Here is a 20,449-nt window from a genome sequence, read left to right on the forward strand (position 1 = left end):
ACACTATACAGAATTTTGGGGTTCCTTTACATTTTACCCCCAGTAACTAAATGTACAATACTTCTACAAAAATTTTTAGTGAGTTTAAAGAGATATTGAAAAGTTTGCTGTTAACAGATTTATAGTTGAAGAATGAAGACGTTAATAAATTGATATAAGTATTTGAAAATTACAAAAGATTGTTTTCTTCTTCTGGTCTTCTTTGCTACTTCTTCTTTTCTTGCTTTACAAATCATTATTCCGCCTTCTCTCTTCTCTTCTCTCTTTCTTTACATGATACCAGGAACTTCATCTTCTTTCTTCTTCTGCATACTCTAAAAAGGTCCGAGAGCTTCATCTTCTTTCTTCTTCTATCATCTTCCATCAGTTGTTATCGTTCAAGTCATCATCGTCTCCTTGAATTCGCCTACTGTTAAATACCGTAATTATTTTGACATTCGTAGCTATTAATTTTCCAATTTCCGACATCTCTGGCGGCCAGGTGGTGACTGATTTCCTCAACTCTTCTCTTTCGAGGACAAATAGTGGACAATTTAAAATTCTTTGCTGAAAAGTGTCTTCTCCAGTTTCACATTCGCAACTACTGTTTTTGCATCTACCAATGCGATACAAGTATTTCCTAAAATTTCCGTGCCCGGTTAGAATTTCAGTTGTAATTCTGGTAGGCTCTATTTTCAACTTTAATCTTTCCCTAACACTGGGGAAAAATTGATTTGTTTCTCTCCCTTTGTCGTGTGAGTTCCATTGCCGTTGCCATTCGTCGAGCACCAACTGTCGTAACATCTTTTTGATTGTATTCCAGGGTTGATCCAAGTTAAAGTTTGCATTTAGGAATTTTGCAGTGCCTATTGTTCTTAATTCTGATTTTGCTCTTCTTTCTTCTATTGCCAGAGCAACTGGCGTAGTTCCGATAATAATTGTTAGTGCATCATTGCTTACAGTGCTGTAGCTGCAGGCTACACCTAGTAGACAGGTTCTTTGTGCCTCATTTAACTTCCTCTTTATGCGGACGTTCTCTAGTTTGTCCCCCCATATCTCGCAACCATAGGCCAGTATGGGGAGGGCTACTGTTGAGTAGAGGATTTTAATCTGATCGTGATTTACTTGGTAGTGAATTTTGCTATACCTTTTAAGTGCGTGGAAAGTCGTTTTTACTTTAGCACACATATTATTTATGTGCGTTTGGAAGGTGAGCCTCTCATCGAACCAAATTCCTAAATATTTATATGCTTCTACTCTTTTAATGTTTTTTCCGCATATTTTAATGGTTGGATCTCTAGCTAACCGATGTTTCCCAAAACATACATATTTTGTTTTGGCAGTTGAAATTTCTACTTTCACTTTCCTACTCCAGCCATTGATGGTCTCCAAGCATGAATTCGCCTTCGTTTCTAACTCCCTACGCGAATTAGCTGGGATCGCCACCGCCAAGTCGTCAGCGTATGCCGTTATGGTGCAGCCGTCTGGTAGATTCATCCTCAGCACCTCATTCATCGTAATATTCCAAATCAATGGTCCGAGAATCGATCCTTGCGGTGCTCCTTTCGTTTCAGGTTTTCTACTTCGACGTGTTTACTTCTTAATATTGTTTTCCGATTGGAGAAGTAGCTCCTCATGAACCTGATTATATTTTTGGGTATATTTAAGCTTTTCATTTGCAGTATACAATCAGGCCACCATACTGAATCGAAGGCTGCAGCAAAGTCCACAAAGATTACAACCACATACTTCCCTTGGTAATCCATGATTTCCGATTTGAGTTTTCGCGCAGCGTGGATCGTACTGAGTCCCTTTCTAAACCCAAATTGACTCGGATGATATAAGTTTTCATCAGAAATATTTTCTTCAATTTTTGCTTTGATAATTCTTTCGAATACCTTACCCAAATAGGCTCCAACTGCATCATAGTAAATCCTCTTCATTTCCAAACAGGAGTCGTTTTTGCTTCTCTGATAAGATTTCCGTAACCTTCTGCATTTCATCTTCAAATGCTGGAGTTTTGAATTCCACCATTTGACTGCACTCTTTCTAGGTCTGGTGAAGGGTATTGCCTTAGTCGTTGCATTCAAATAGCCTGAAGTTAATTGCGCTACTCGTTCGTCAATATTTAATTGAGTAGGCTGCCAGGGGATTCTTTCTGAGTTCCACCAGCTGCATGTGGCAAAGTTTTCTTGAAAGAGTGGCCAATTTGCTGCTCCAAGGTTAAGGCGTCTTCTACTGACGTCTTGAGTATGTTTCCGCTTATTCTTAACATAGAATGCCAGAAGCCGGTGGTCGCTTATGCTTACATCCTCCCTTACCTCCCAGTTTATGATGTTTTCAATTACGTTAGCAGTACAAAGCGTTAAGTCGATATTCGATTCTCCTATGCTAGAGCCAAACGTGGTTGGGAACCCAGGTTCGTTTAGCAAATATAAATTATTTGAATTTATGAATTCCTCTACCTCTTTACCTCTTGGATCGGTGAAGGTTGAAAACCATATCTCATTTTTGCTATTTGAGTCAATGCCAATTATCACTCTCTTGTTACGGCATTTGGACAAGATGCTTGAAAGTCTAGCGATTCCGTTTTTTATGCAATCCGTGGGTGGAAAGTATCCAGAGATTAATGTGAATACTTGGCTACCTGTATTGATTTCCGCAACAGCAAAGTTTCCGTCGGCACAGCACTCCATCAAAATAAAGTCGAAATTTTCATTAAAACAAATAATGCTAGCTTTAAAGGTGGAGTGGGCAAATGTAGGACTGCTTCTGGTTTTAATTCCAATACCGGGAATTTTCCATGTATTTTCAGTTTTGTTAAGATACGTGTATGGCTCTTGGACCAGTAGAACGTCCAATCCAAGATCCAGCACGACCTTTTTAATTTCAGATGTGCTAATCTTTGATTTGTGAAGATTAATTTGCCCAATCCTTACATTTTCATTCCTGTGGTGGTGTGCCGTCATAATCGATGGACTCCATTAACTTCCTTCTTCGTCTTCGATGGGTCCCACATTTGGGATCGCTGGCCTTATGGTTGTCTGGAAGATTCGCTTTTTTGCAATTTATGCAAATAGGGTCATTTCCTAAGTTATCGCATTTTCTGGTATCATGATTCCCTGAACAGTGCTCACAAATGTTGTCTGCTGCTTTACAATCTTTAGCTAAGTGTCCAAACGCTTGACACCTGTAGCAGCGTTTAAGTTTCAAGTGGTCTGCTACATTAAAAGATCCATAATCAATAAAGACTCTTTTACTATTCAATAGTATGTTCCTCGAATGAGGATCAACTTCTACTACCCAATTGCATGTGACAGCTTCTTTCCTTCCGAATTTAAATAGGGGTTTGACATGTGCTTCCTTGAGCAAGTTGTTTTGAGTCTTAATTCCATTCAAGATAAATTCCTCAGGCATAGTGTTTTTAATTCCAAATATGCACAAGCGAGGTTTATTTTTAGGCATGGTTTGCACCTTAAATTCTCCTATTAACTTTTCGCAGCTTTTTAGTTTGCTCTCCAAATCCGGGCTGTCGGACTCAATTTTAATTGCTCCGTTGTTCGTTTTTATAAGTCTTCTAATTCTGATCCCAAGCTTTTTAGGATCTACCGCTTTCATTACCGCTGTCTTGGTTTCATCACTTGTAATTTTGCCACCCTCTATTGGTGCAATGATTACTGCAGTATTGTTACTCTCCAATACTATTTCCTTTCCATCAGTTACTTTAGGATACGCCATCGACTTTGCAGCTCTGGCGTATGATTGTGATTGCAGCTGGACTGCTTCCAAGGACCTCTTCACCTCATCCCTTTTCAATCCTTAATTTCGTCTATTTGGGCTTTCCCATTATGCTCCTCCATACGTGTTAAATTCCTAATGTGATCGTGTACTAAGCCTTCGAAGCAGGTCTTCATTCTAGTTAACTCCTCAATTAACTCTGTCTTCTTAGGCACTGATAATTTTTCGGTGGAAGCAATGGTAAAGCAGACCATTAGACTCTTCTCAAACATCTCATTGAGGCGCTGCATTTTCCCGTTCATCTCCTTGCTGTCGACTATAAGCTCGGATTTCGTCGACATCCTTGTCGCCGTGCTTGAGGGTGCAAGCTCCACTGTCCCTTTATTGTTATTTAAGCCGCTTTTAGCCGGGCCTTTGCCCGTTGCCCGCCTGGGGCTACGTGGAGGCAGCGGCTGGGCAAGTGGTCTTTGCGGCACCCTGCTTGGGTTTGGCACTTTTGACAATGGTATCAATTTCTGGATTACGCTCCAGTGGCTAGTATTGCCGGATTCCGCTCCGGTCGCTAGTAGTGCGTACCACTCTCTCTCACTTACTCGTGATCGCACCTACAATGGGGGTTGTGAGGATCCGAACCTCACAGTTACCCTACCCTTTGGCCCATCCCGGGCATCAGGTCAAAGTGACTAGGTGACCCCCTTACATATTTGTCCATGTCCACCTCCCCAGGGGACTTCAGGCCTTGGTAAATAGCTTCCACACCTGGCCAGGATTGGTTAACCACCACAGATTACAATTATTCAGGGGTGATCCAGCCAGGTTGTAAGGTCAGCGATTGAAGACTGCCCCGGGCCTAAGCAGCCTCCTCGACACTTGAGCCTAACGTGATGCCTATATGCAAGGTGTAATAAAACTCACTATACCTAAATCTAAGTTATTTTTTGCAACTATCAAATTCGTTGCTTTAGTTAGTTGCTCAATTACATCAGAGAGGTTATTACAGAGATTTTTGCAAATTTCAGTGTAGTTTAAGGGAGCAAAAATAGATTGATAATACATTCTTAAATTTATTAAACCATCAAATCCTCACTTTGTACAGTATTTTTACTTACTAAAGTTCTATTTTTATTTACTTTTCTCTTTTTTTTAAGTGCCTAAAGAGCTTCAAAATCCATTTCCGAGCATGCAATATCCTAAAATATTCCAGGAGAGGATGCCAAAATCCCCTGTTAAGGAGTGTTCCACTACCCTCTACTGCCCTTACATATATTACCCTAGTTATGTGTATATTTGCCACTCAGTGGTCCTAAGATTGGTTTGATGATGTTCTACCCTCAATTCATCTCTCAGATACTGCATTATTCCCTCAGATACTGTATTTTTCTCAGCTATCTAGCAAATATACATATGAAGTACACTACCTCATGTACATATATATGGTAAATAACCTAAAAATCGTCTTATCTGATTGACCCAAAATATTGAAGGAAAATGGAATATATTAAGTGACATTCCTGGAAAATAGTTTTAACAATAGTGGTATTGGTCAAGTTGATATCACGGAAACCATTTTTCTTTTAAAAGCAATGTAGAATGCCTTGGAGAATTATTATTATAATTTTTGTGTTTGTACATTTTTCTTCCCTAATTCTTTGTTATTTTTATCTGTATCCACAAATCCCAACGATGGATAATATCAAATTTTGCCTCTCAGGTATGTGTTCTGAACGAGTTAAAATGAAGCAGGAATGCATGGTTGTTGAAGAAATGTGATGCAGTTTCATGAAAGTTTAAAGGATCATATTATTAAGGTATTATTTTTAATTATGCAATTGAGACATATTTTTTTAGCCTCAAAATTTTTTAGGTGTAATTAATATTATTTAAAATTTCAGCAGTTAATTGGGTCCATTGTTGAATCAACAGTATCTGTTGAATCCAACGGTAACTGTAGAAAATTCAACAGTAACTGTAGAAAATCCAACAGTAACTGATGAAACCCAACAGTAACTGTTGAAGTGCAACAGTGATTGTTGAAATCCAATAGTAACTGTAGAAAATCTAACAGTTACTGTTAAAATCCCACAGTAACTGTTAAAATCCAATGGCTTTTTCGATGAGGGTAGCATATGCATTGTTTATAACTGAGCATTTTCTTGCACTATATTTTTTAAAACAACAACAGCTGTCTTTGAATATGTACTCCACCACTGTCACCATTAGTGTAGGTGAATAATCATGATAACAGTCGGGTAGGAACTATAGGGTCGTTTCCTATTATTTTTTTATTGCGTAAATCGAAAGATTATTACTCCTGGAGTACGTATTTCACGCTTTTAGATTCTTAAATGACAATATCTATTTTTCGCAATTAAAGGAAAAGTGAAAATTTTCAAGCGCGCGAAAACGCGACGCGTAAGTATGAATGCCGGGAAATCTCTCCGTACGACGTATTTCTGGTTCCCGCTCCCTCCCTGTGTGGTGACCTTGAGGCGAGGCTTATAGCGCTGATACGACGCAGGCTGCTAGCGGGTAGCTGAGTACCCTTCTGGCTGGTAGCGCTTGGCTTAAATAAGGATTATTAATACCTTATCAAACAAAGAAAACTTTCCGACCTAAGCCAGTTTTAATAATTGATTATTGAGACATGTTTCCCTGAGCTCTGAGCCTCATGCATGCATTGGTAACCTCAGACGATGAATGACTCCTATCTTCTCCTATAGAAACTAGGAATTGTTTCATTATCATTCATTTCCAGAAATTGCACTTAAATATAATTTTTTTTAGATAAAATTTTTTTTGCTGTTGATAAGGATTGCATTCATGCATGCAATGTGATGTTATGTTGTCAAAATCTTTCGTTGTCAAAAATTTCTTTACGCTAATCATTTCTCATTTGCACTGCATCATTAGATATTATTTTAGCATGCATTCTACAATCCTCTTGATTTCCACAAATGAAATCATGGCCCGTTTGAATGCGACATTAAAAGGCAGAGTTGTCCCCACTAGGGTACTTTATTGCCCTATGTGTTATGAATTCTGCAACACTTTCAACCAATACCTGTTATTAGTAAAACATGTAGGTAGCTTTTGTGAGGTGGTGCATCAATATTATTATTGTGGAAAAGGTACTTCAATTAAGAACGATTGGACTGCATGTTTTAAAATGTTATAATATGTTATCACTCTTCCTCAAAAATGATGAGTTTACCATATTTATTTCAATATTTTCATATTTTCTACGGAAAAATAATTCATCAAAGAAGGTCCATGGAGTAGCAATTTCAATAATATCAGTACAGGAAAAATTGTGTACAAAGTGAACAGTAAGACAAAGGATTTGCCGTGGTGCTATGCCAACTTTTGGTGGTATGCAAACTAAAATTTTATTCTCATTTTCTTTCTTTTCTACTCCATTATAATTGAAATATCTATTCCTAGGAAATTAATTTGATTGTATAATTTATTTTGAAATTATTGAAATAGTACATTAACCAAGACTACATATATTTGGGACTGATTTTGGCTTCTAATCCTCATCAAGGATAAAAAATATTCCTAAAAACAATTGTCAACAGAGGACAAAAATTTGAGTAATTATTTATAACATATTTTACTCTGAAATGACAGCCACGAAAAAAGTACAAAAAACAGCAATTTTTCACTCCTTTCCTAATTCTGACTTCTTCACAGCTGGGTCCTGATCCTACCATTTCTACTTGGTTTTGTATAAACTTTGGATGATTGTCCTATCATTGTCAAGAATTCCCACCATTGTGATCCAATCCACCTTGCCATGTACATTCTCTATGTCAATGAACATAACAAACATTGCCTTGATCTTTTCTATTCTCTTCTCTGTGAGTAGTGTTGGTGACAATAGGTATTGCTTCCCTTGTGTGTTTGCTTTTCCTAAATCCATGTGAGTCCTCATCCAAGTGCTATATTACGTCTATTCTTCTATAGCTTCTAGTACTTTTCTTCATTCTGTCCTTCTGTATATTATCCTTGTGAGTATATTTGATGTATGTGTTATCAGAATTATGGTCCTAAAATTTGGACAGTTACCTGCTCTTTCCGTTTTGGGAATTGGAATCATAATTTTCTTCTCCAAGTCCTTAGGTATCTCAGGTGTTGAATGCATATAACTTATTAATTTGTACAGCTTGTTGAGTGGTTATTTTCCTGCATTTTTAATAAGCTCTTTTGGTATTTTGGCAATTTCACATTACAGTGAGTCCTCGTTCTACGTCACCCCGTTTAACGTCATTTTGCGATAACGTCACGAAAATTTTGAGACTGTCACTCGTTTATCACACCTTTGCTTCGCGATAACGTCAAGGCTTTTAAATTTCGCACGAGAAAAAAATGCGAAGCGGCGGGTGTTGCAGGTTGTTCGTTTTGTGGGCGGTAATACAGTCAGTCTAAACGAAGTGTAAAACAGTGTGTTTATTGTTAATTGCGATTACAGTTTAAGAAAATTTTCAGCTAAATTAATTCTTAGGCAGGTGCGCAAGGTTTTACTTGACAAAATGGTTTTCAGGAACCTAAAAAGTGATTTCAAGGAATATTTCCGTGTAGAACTCTGAGCTTTTGTCGTCACTTTTTTGCCATGTTCACTATAATTTTGGTTCCTGTAACTGCGACGATGTATAAGCGATGATGATGCCCTGGCGACGCTCGCCCGGGCGACCACCATAGCGAAGCTGAAAAGCAAATGTGGGAAGATACAAAAATGGAGTAGGATTTACGTCAGTGCTGCTATTGTCGTCGATGAAGACAGGAACTCGTACTTATGCCATAGCTTGGCATTCCCATAGTAAAAAATGCCCCAGATATGATACGCTAACATTTTTTCGCGTAGGAATTGTGAGGTCTAGGAGCCGATATTCACTTTTTACATTGTTTCTTATGGGATATTATGCTTCGATTAACGTCATTTCGTTTATCGTCACATTTGTCAGGAACGGCAAGTGACTTTAAACGAGGACTCACTGTATTTATTAAACTGTAGGTATCTTACAGCCGCATTAAATTCTGATCATAAAATTGGAGTTCCAATGTCATGTCTGTCTACTTTCCTTTTATTTTCGATAGCTTTCGTTCTTAGGCTATATGCTTTGTATTGTTCTCACAGCCATTCTTTCATCTATTCACTATGTCTCCTTTATTATTCATCAGTACTCCATTATTAATCCTGAGGATATTAAATCTAATGCCCATTCTTGGAGGGGCTCCATCTTATCCTCTCCTATTTTTTTACAAAATATTATTCCATGTGATTAATAAGGGAAAATTATGAAATCATAAGGGAATAAAGTTAAAATAGCGCCACGATGTCATATGAATCATCAATTATTATTGAAAAAATAAATACTCGAAACGCAGAGCTTGAAATCCTAAAAGAAATACAATCACTTCGAATGATAGGAGCATCATCAATAGCATGTATGTAAACCGAATGGCTAAGATGAAATCAGCACCCAATTGTGAAGGAGCAAGAATGAGAAAAGGGATGAGACATAGGTAGTAGTGTTTTTTATAATCTCCGCAATTAAGCAAAAAATCTTGCCAAAATACCAAGTACTAATCAGAAGTGTTAAATCATTGTTAATGTTAAGGCAACAATTTTTTCAGCAATATATTTTATACTAATTTATTTCATTAAGCATTTTTAATCTCATCTTATTTTTCTTACAGTAAATATTTGCTTTAATAGAATAAAATAAATAATTTGTTAACGTATTCAACAATCCCAAGATATCCATGAATGAATTTGAAGCCATAGATAATGCAAAATTAATATGCTGGAAAGCTCCACTTAGGATTTTTTTGGCCCTATTTTTTGAGTGTTCAGCAACACTTGCTGTAAACCATTATCATTTTAATGATTGATTAGAAGGGATTGAGAACTTTGAGGTAGTTTTAGCAACGAATCCAGCACCATTAATAGCCAAATAATGCTGATTTTTAAGCAGAATTTTTTATTTTGATATAGAAATGTTTTAATTGGATACAATTGATTTGATATTTTTTGCATTGCATGTGAAGTTGGAAAAAAAACTTTTCCCCATAGCCACTTTTAGGCCCAACGAACATTTCATGTATGTACACATTCTAAATTCTACAAATGAAATCCATGGTGCAGTGAATGTAAAATTTATGTCTTGGAAAGTTCCAAGGCAGTTTATTTTGGCTGTGTGTCTTATGAATTCTGTGGCACTAGTCTTTTTTACAATCATAGCAATCATAATAAGCGATTTATTGATGAGTATGATGAATCAATTGAAATCGTGAGATGAATTTATCTACTCAATCTGAACAATTGAACACCATTTTTTTTAGTTTTACCATATATTGACAATTTGCTTGCACAAGAATTTCATAGATGTACATCTAAGTTGAAATTAATAAACATTTTCCTTTCCAGAGAATGAAATCATTCATCCATGCAAGATCCCAGCAGTGAATTTATGACACATTCAGTTATTTGCAAATGCAAAACAATTTAAATGGTAAGGGTGAATTTGAAAATAAGCTGTATTCTCATACTTCTTTGATATTAACCCTTTTAATGCCAGCCCATTTCAGGTGGGATTTGCCAAGACTGCCAAGGCTTTTTTTCCGGAATTAGCAACATTTCAGATTTAAAAATTTTTCAGCTACTTAATTTTATTCAATATGTCTAGATTTTTTTCCCAATTCTTAAGATACATTTACATCGTATAACCATATATATAGATTATGGGGGTTCACATAAATTGCAGCCGTTGAAAAGGCCACAATCATTAAAAAAAAGTGAAATTATTAGGGCCGATAAATGGGCCCCTGGCAGTTTTCGCTCAATCAGCAAAGGCCGATATATCGGCTCGGTGGCAGTAAAAGGGTTAAATCCATTGATTGCAAATTTTGCTCCACGAAGTAAAATTTTGCTGCAAGCATTTGTGACAAGCTGCGGGTTATGGCTTCACTCCTTTTCCTTTTTCTGTCCCTTGTCAGGGAGGCCCCTTGAAATTTCAACTATAATTGGTTACCATACTAGCGGAGAAAAATCATTGTAGTCGGCAGGAAATCTGCCGTTTTCTTATTCTTCCGCTCTTTTCTTATCCAACACATTTCCATTTGCACTACACAATTGAATAATATTTTGGTATGCATTCAAGCTTCCCATGCTTTCCACAAATGAAATCATGGTTATTATGAGTGCAACATTAAAAAGCTAATAATAGTTGAGTGCTGGGGTATATTTTTGCCCTATGTAATACGATTTTAGCGACACTCGAAACCAATACAGAACGCTCCTGATTTTACATCTGCAGTTCATCCATTTTTCAGTTTATCAGTGCATGAGTTCCTGGTTCTTCGACGTGTTCGGTGCTCTTTTTTAAAAATAAAAATCGGTTGCAAATGCAATGGGATCATTGAATTTTAATGTAAGGCTACACCAGGCTTATTATTTACATCAGAGTTACTTCATAATTGGGAGTTGTTTCATTAATTTGCTGACAAGGAATGTTTCGAGTTGACTTGGCTGCCAGCTTTAGCATTGCAGACGAAGGTCAATGGTGGGGAAATTAACTCATGATTAATTTTTAGAGGATTCTTAAATGGTTAACTAATCATAAATTTAAAAAAATATTATTTACGATCTTTAATCAAATCAAAGTGCTGAAAAATGGATTGTGGTTTCTTTATTCGACCGCAAGTATCTTGAATTAAGGACCACTGGTCACAGAACCCTTAGCAAGTAGCACTTAAACATGTGGCCAATGTGGTTGAAACTATTATTTGAAAACAATTAAATAGCACAATCATTGCGGCAGTGAAAGATTACTCAATCAGTTGTGCTCAAAAATATTAAATTCTAGAATATTTGCTTTCATGGCACATTTCCATTTGCGCCACATAATAAAATGATATTTTGCCCTTTTGCCCTTGATTGGCATCTTTTTCTTATTCTATTAGATTTTCCTCTGTAACTATGCATCCACAAATACCTAATTATGGTCGTTAATACCAAGTTTTTTTACTTTAGGTATATGTACTCAACCAGTGCACCTCGAGAAGAAATACAAGTTGGAACAAGAAATATGATGCAGTTTCATTCAAGAACAAATGCTGTTATCCTGTTAGGTAAGTAACAATGAGTCTGTTTGGGAAGTTGTGTTCCCATGCATGTTTTATTGTTGCATGTCTCGCAAAAAAATATCGAATTTCATACCACAAATTTTCCTCATTGATATCATTGCAAGAGTATTTCCCACACCAATGAAATGACATTTAACTATTAGCAGTTATAAAATTAACGGGTGATTTATATGAGAGATTCTCTAGCAATGACGTCAATAACGAAAAATTTTTATCTCCAAAATTCCTGATGCTGATAAATTTTGCCAACGGTATGAAGGGCCTCTATTTTCCACTAATTCATCAACACTCTTTATAACCAGTTTTTATTATTACCACTTAAAATGAGGGTGATGGCCTGCCAATCAGGTGATGTGCGAGTGATCAGAAATTTCTTTCATCACCTTTTTATTTTGCTTCAATATAAAATGTGTGCAATGCAATTTTTTTAATTGGAAGGCAAAATGTTTTTCAGTGGTATTAAGTCATCAAATTTTTCTCATGAATATTAATCCTCATATGACTCAATGGAAATGAAAATAAATTTTCTTTACTTCACAAAAAATCTAATTCATCCATGCATTCACGGACCACCGGGATTTCCACAAATGAAATCTGGGACACTGCGAATGCAAAATTAAAATGCTGAAAAGTAATGGCTTGGGTTTTTTGTGGCCCTATGCTTCACTCTTTCAGCGACACTATTGTTACAGCTATCACCAGTTTACATTGAAAAGTCTGGGAAATGATGGTATAAATGCTATAAATGCTAAAATGACATGCATAAAATTTGGACCAAAGATTTATCTTGGCCGCAAGTTTAAATAAACTTTGAATTGCAACAAAAATTACAAGCCGATTTTTAGTTTTTATTACGAATGGAGTAAGCTGCAGAATTAAAAACACCCCATGGTGAGCATACAAACTGGACCGAATACGCTGCTCATGTGCAGCACAGGAATAAAAAGTGAACATAGGGGATTTAGAATACTGTTCATTATCAAACCTGTGCATTTCAGTGCACAATGCGATTTGGCAGTTCAGTTCTTTTTGACTCATCTCTAATATCTACCAATCACCCTGCATATATTGACAAGAATATTTCTTTAAATCCTTATGTTTTTCTCTTATGACAGCCGTATCATGGACAAAGCATGGCATGATACATTAAGGTGGTCTTTCTTTTCAAAGTTTTCGAATCTGTTTTCGGGATGCCCCCAGTGCCCTTCGATTTGGTGAGAAAATATATTATGTAAATATTTTTCAATCGGATAATGGGAAAGTGTGCCTTAAAGCTTAAAGCTCTCAAAGTTTTGAAATTTTGGTATTTTTGGGTGCTTTTCGCTAATGACTGAAGATGATGTTACTCTCGGATTATTCTATCAATTTTTTGTCTTCTACAATGACTTGTTAGACATTTGCAGAGTATCACCTCAAATTTCTTTCATTTCTGCCATTTGGTTCTCGAGATATCACAGTCACAGTGAGAAATGGGTGGTGGAATCCACGTGGAACCCACGTGGAATCCACGTTGAGTGGTGGATATTTGGTGGTGGTGGATATTGAGTGGTTGGACCCACGTGGAATCCACGTTGATTTCAAGTGGATTTGTGGTGATTACCATAAAATGTTAAACAGAATTTCTAATTTGTGGAACTTAACTCTCTGGTGACATTGCGTCATTTATCATCCTGAAACCACGCTAGTTATGTGAAAATGTATCGCACATTCTATTTTTATATAATTCGTGGAAAGGCAGCCATGAGAGCACATGAAAAATCGTAGACACATATATAGAAGGTTTAGATATAGAGCGGTTGAGGTTTTAATGGTTTTAGGACAGCACCAACTGCTGTTTTAATTTTTCCACCAAATTTCCACGTGGGTTCCACGTTGATTCCACGACCAAAAACACGTGAGGCAGTTGGCTCAATAGGGGTGGGGGATTTAGCGTATAAAATCAATCGACATTGATAATATGTGTTATATTGGTGAATGGTGATAGAATATTTTTTGCAACATTACATGCATTCATCATTTTTTCTTTCAAATATCCAATGATGTCAAATTAGCTTTAGCTCTTTACTTCTAATTGCCCTTCATTTAAATGTAACGCTATTTATTTCATTATAACTTTTTGGATGCATTCTACATTCTCCATTATTACTGCAGATTAAGTCGTGGAGGATTTCATTGAATGCGAAATGAATTCAAAATTTTGTTATTTAGTAATTTATAGGAAATAGTGGCAAACATTTGTTGCATAGGGCAATGCCATAAATTGACACTGTGAATGCATTTAATCTCTTCTCAGGGTGGCATTACTTTCCCCAAAAAATCTAGATCAACAGAGAGCTACATTTAAATAAAAAGTGTGTAATTCTAGATAGTTTCCATTTTGACATGCTGAATCATAGTGATAAGCTAAAGTCTGGCTATAGATTGTAGATTTTATCAAAATGGTTTTGAAACCATCACCAGTGATAATGTTTAACTAATATAATTATATTTTATGTCAACTTACATCATATTTTCATATGGTAAACATTTCCTATAGCACAGAAAAAAATATCTTTTACTTTAAGGCATTCACTAATCCCCTCGATATCCAGAAATGAAATCGTGGGCGCAATGAATGCAAAATTAATATGCTGAATGATTCCACTTAGGGTTCCAATTTGGGCCTTAGGTTTTAGTATTCAGCGACACTAACCTTGGAAACATTTGTATTATCATCTTATCTAGCATTTGGCTCTGCCACAATTACTGAGGGTGTAAGCTATTGGTAGCCTTTTGGAATGACATCAACATTCTGAATCTGTGGTATAATGTTGAATAGTAATCAACAATATTTCAATACTACATAAAAGCATAATTTATGTACTGCTGAAATATTATTCCCTCACAAATAATCATTGATATCAGATTTACTTTAACTATGTACAGTGGAACCTAGATTTATCGTTTTTCGGGGGGATGGATGAAAAAAACGATGAATGCGGGAAAACGAACAATGCGGGAATGTTTTTCGGGTTGCCTATGTCCCAGGAAACGCTGGATTTTTGCGAATTATGACATTCATTAATGGATTCAAAAAAGATTTTAGCTGATTAAAGGAGTATTATTACTTTATCAAAACACTTAGGTAATATTGTTGATTCGACTTATATCTCTTTCTAATATCCTAAAGCCTTGCTAAAAAATGTTTGCACTCCACTTGGAATTTCCACTGCTATTATGCATTTCTGTCTGATGTAAAAATTCTTATCCATCAAATGCCATTTCAAGCACACGTATTTACGAGAGAAATGTACGTGTTATGCCTCAAACAACTGCTTTCGCCGACGCAGTCATTGGTTATGACATGGATCAAGAAGGCCAAAAATAGTTAATTATTTGAAATGTTCCTTTCTAGCAATTAAATTTTTAATATGATTGAGGCAATGTGGCGTTAATCGTCAGCGGCACGCCCATCTGATCCTCGATTTCATCCCACTTCTTGTTTTCACCAGGGATCTCACTCTACCCCCACCCCTGCCGTCATGTACTAGTGGACATACCGTGGCGTGCTGTAATATTCACGCATTTCTAGCCCGTATTCTTTTACTCGTCTTCAATTATTTTTAGTCCATCTTTTAAAGTTTTCACTTGTGCCTTTGGAAGGGTCATGGTCAGAAGACAAATATGAATTAAACTAATAAAAATGAAACCGGACTCATGAACCCACACGGAAAACACACCGGTTTTAAGTCAACCCACCCTGGAAAGTACGGAACCACTCTTACGAGGTGATGTTCGGCATTAATGCTATCTCGTACGGCGTAATTAGAGCTTACTGCAGAGGGTGAAGCATGACCATAAGACTGCGCAAACTTTTTATCCTATAGAGTAGGCAACTTACCCACTCATTTCTAATAATAAGTAGCGTAGCTCTAGATGAGCAGATGAATTCAGATAGCTAGTAGGGAGAAACAAAATATCCCGAGAAGACATCACATCGTTAGCACCTCAGACAAGTGAGACTTGTAGCATAACTCGTAAATTGTAACCAGATGCCCTGTTTTAAAAAAAAAATCGGCATCAACTGCCGTGAAGCTATCAGCTGCGAGGATATTGATATTCACCAGAAATCACCATCGTTTTATTCCTACTATTTCCTTGCTTAAAATGGTTAAATAACGTTAGAAATTCGTCCTGTTTGGTATTATTCTTTTTTAAATTACGTGCACATCACTAGTATCTCAATCTAATAAAAGTCTGATACCAATTGCCAAAATTCATTTTTACACTCCTTTTGGGCTAATCGGTGATTCATGCAGCAGTTGACCTCCACAGGTTTTGATCTTTGAAGCGAGTCAGCTAAAAAAAAGTCAGCGGTCGAGTGAGGGTGAAGTGTGAAAAAGGTTTCTTTTGTTCTTGAGTAACTTGATATTTTCTTTCGAAGCTAAGGTCTTCGTAATACGATCCCTGCTCGAGCTGGGACCTTTTTTTATTTCGGAGAAGAGGAAAGCTTCAGACGGAGAGAGGCGAGTGCTGAATGGAGGGGGATACCGGATCTTGGGAAATGCGCTAATGTAACTATCCCACGGCACTCAGCTTCTCTCTATCGTATTTCAATCTCCTGGGGAAGATTCAAACTTTGTGTCTGTCGTTATTAGCCATAAATGACGCGTTGTAAACACTTTGTCTTATTTTTGTCAAACGATGGATGCGGGAAAATTACAGGATGGGACTGCGATCGTCAAGCAATCAATGCGGGAAAATTATACCACGGGACCGCGAACTTCAAACGATCTATGCGGGGAAACGATACTTTGGGGAACGATAGATATGGGAAAAAAATAAATTATCTTTATGGAACTTAATTTGGGACCAGGAGCAGCGAACCGTGAATGCGGGAACGATATATCGGGGTTCCACCTTATTTCCATTTGCAATACATGACTACATAATTTTATCATGCATTATAGAACCCTCATCATTTTCAGATATTAAATCTTGGGCAATATGATCTGCCATTGTAAATTTATAGGATATATTTTATGTGTTATGTGAATTTAGCAGTAAACAGTTTTGTTGCAGCACCATTTCAAGATTTCTCCACTAAATTTTTTTTTACCTTATTCAGGGATGGAACATCTTTATGCAAAGGAAACCCTCTTTTGATAGATGAAAACATACTAAACAAAAAATATGTGGAATTGCATGTGCACTTTTGATAAATCAATGGTTTCCTTTTCAACTTAAAATTATTAAGCCTTTGCCTGGTGGTCCACTTTTAATATTTTTCCAATTGTCTTCCACTTATGTCTGAAGTACACCCTCTCCTATGTTTTTGTCCTCATCTTCTTGTAATGTCAGCTGATTTTTAGTCACCATCACTTTTGCAACTCACAGTATACAGTTTTCACAGCATTTTCCAGTAAATTTTTCATTTTTTAATGGTATTTCATCATGATTTAGCTTTGATATATTTTGATATCTGACCTGGGTTGGTCTTCAGTCATTTAATTGGAGTATGTATACATTTAATAATGACATTTTTTGATTTCCTGTCACACTGTGCTTGAATAGGGTATATTTCTTGGCTCCTACTCCAACCATATTTCAGGGAAGGGACTCATCGGCCTTTCCCCAAAAATTAACCTCATTCACCCTTTACGACATGGAATATGCACTGGCTTATTCCAATTGCAGATAGCTTTTAGCTGTGACATACCTAATTCAACCGTGAAAAAAGTTTCACTGGTGGTACAGTTAGTATCTTCAGGTCAAAGTGACTAGGTGACCCCCTTACATATTTGTCCGTGTCCATCTCCCCAGGGGACTACAGGCCTAGGTAAATAGTTTCCACACCTGGCCAGGATTGGTTAACCACCACAGATTACAATTATTCAGGGGTGGTCCAGCCAGGTTGTTCGGTCAGCGATTGAAGACGGCCTGCGGCTTAGGCAGCCCCCTCAACGCTTGGGCCTAACGTAATGCCTATATGCAAGGTATAATAAAAAAACTCACATCACCTAAATCTAAGTTAGTTTTTGTAATTATCAAATTCTATGCTTTAGTTAGTTGCTCTATTACATAAGAGAGGTTATTATAGAGATTTTTACAAATTTCAGTATAGTTTAAGGGAGCAAAAATAGAATGATAATACATTCCTAAATTTAATTAACCATGAAATCCTCACTTTTTACAGTATTTTTCCTTACGAAAGTTCTATTTGTATTTATTTTTCTCTTTTTTTTAAATGCCAAAAGAGCTTCAAAATCCATTTCCGAGCATGCAATATCCTAAAATATTCCGGGAGAGGATGCCAAAATCCCATGGTAAGGAGTGTTCAAAGCTACCCTCTACTGCCCCTACATATATTACCCTAGTTATGTGTGTGTTTGTCACTCAGTAGTCCTAAGATTGGTTTGATGATGTTCTACCCTTAATTATTCCCTCAGATACTGTATTACTCTCTCAGCTATATAGCAATATACATATGAAGTACTCTACCTCATGTACATATTTGTTAGATATGGTAAATAACAAAGAATCGTATCATCTGATTGACGCAAAATATTGAAGGAAAATGGAATACAGTAAAACTTCGATTTTACGCACTTTGATTTTACATCAAGTCTCGTTTTTACGCAGCGACACTCAAGTCCGGCCGGAAAGCATAGGGAATTGCAATGGTGAAACTTCGATTTTACATCTTTTCTTGATTTTACGCAGTTTTTCGATTTTGCGCAGCGTAACCCCAGCCCCAAAGAGGCCGCTAATCTTGATTTTACGCAGTTGTCTTTCGACTTTTTTTTTAAAATCCCGACTGGAGCAAGTTGAAGTTAGGTTATTTATTCGTCTCAATGAGTTGCAAAAAGGAATACAGGAACGGTGGAAATGACGTCGTGCTGTTGTGCGCGAAACTAAAAATATCGCGAATCTAATTATTGTTCCCCCTGCGCCCTCTCAGTAATATTTCAGGCTCCCTTACGAACGTGAATATCACTCTTAGTCCAAATTTGCCGTAGAAGGATATCGAAACCTAAAACATACGGCAATCGCCGTGTATGCGTAACTACCACTGATTAAGACAGATGATCGCCGGAGATATTAACATTATCACCTTTCGTTTATTATAATATTTATTGTAATTGAAGAAGATGGTCGTTAATCCGGAATTATGAACTACGGAATATCTATCCCTAACGGAAGGTTTTCTAGAATTTTGCCAACGCTATGTTTTCCGTCGCCCCGGCGAAATATAAGGGTGAAAAGACCCGTTTATAATCCTCCAGCGCCAAAATTTTGGCTTCCAAGGTGATCCAAAAAAGACAGTCGTACCTCTAGTATGGACGTAAGTCGATGGTGATTCAACACGATGGTAAAAGCGGCATGCGTTGTCTCATTTCGCGGACTAACCCCACATCTGCGGGACGAATGGAGGCGAGGAAAAGTTGCTTGCACGGCGCGCTTATCAGAACTGACTCAACCTGTATCTCATTGTCAGTGGGTTTAAATGAAACATGGTCGGAACTTGAATAGCTATTAGCTTAACTCCGCTAGGTAGCATGCGTTTATTTTTAACGGAACGGGAGTTAATGCCCTCGGAGAACAACTTGCGTCGTCAATCGTCATGTAATCATTGAAGTCAAATTCAAGACGTGAATGATAAGGCTGTCCCTTTAAACTCAGGAGTGTCTTAGCACCATTAAATTGAAATACAAAAAGTGTCCGTTGTTGTTATCAGATATGGGGAAGCAAAATATTAAGTGAAGACGAGTCACACGGCTTGTGAGTCGAAGGTCCCGGCGCTGAATTCGCGGAAGAATGCCGACAGAGATGCTATTCCCGGTAGATTCAATCTACTAATGCTAAATGTCATGGGGAAATGCTATTAAAAACTGATCTAAACACCGGAAAAATATGAATTTACGAATATCCCGGGTCCTGCGTGCTCCGTATTATCTATGGTATGCTATTTGGAAGGAGGTAACCGACCGCTGGGATCGTTAGCGCCATGAAGTAAGGGCTGGGCCTTTTTTTAAGTGAGCTATTTAAATAACCGCGCAACTGCCGTCATGCCGCCAGTGATGAATAAAAAATGATTAATATTCCGGAATAATTTTCCCTCTTTATAATTTTTACAGATTAAAATAGCATTTCCCCATGAAATTTAGCATTAGTATATTGAATCTACCGGGAATAGCATCTCTCTCGGCATTCTTCTGCGAATTCAGCGCCGGGACCTTCGACTCACAAGTCGTGTGACTCATCTTCACGTAATATTTTGCTTCCCCATATCTGATAATAACACCGGACACTTTTTGTATTTCAATTTAATGGTGCTAAGACATTCCTGAGTTTAAAGGGACAGCCTTATCATTCACATCTTCAATTTGACTTCAATTATTACATGACGATTGACGACGCGAGTTATTCTCCGAGGGCATTAAAGCGTTCTGAAAATAATGAGCAATTGTTATCCTGAAAACTATACTCCTCCTCAATACCAACTCTTGATTTTACACACTTTGAATTTACACAGTGCCCATATTTCGGTCCTTCCAACTGCGTAAAATCAAAGTTTTACTGTATATTAAGTACCATTCCTGGA

This window comes from Ischnura elegans, chromosome X (genome assembly GCF_921293095.1).
Source record: "Ischnura elegans chromosome X, ioIscEleg1.1, whole genome shotgun sequence".
Taxonomy (NCBI): Eukaryota; Metazoa; Arthropoda; class Insecta; order Odonata; family Coenagrionidae; genus Ischnura; species Ischnura elegans.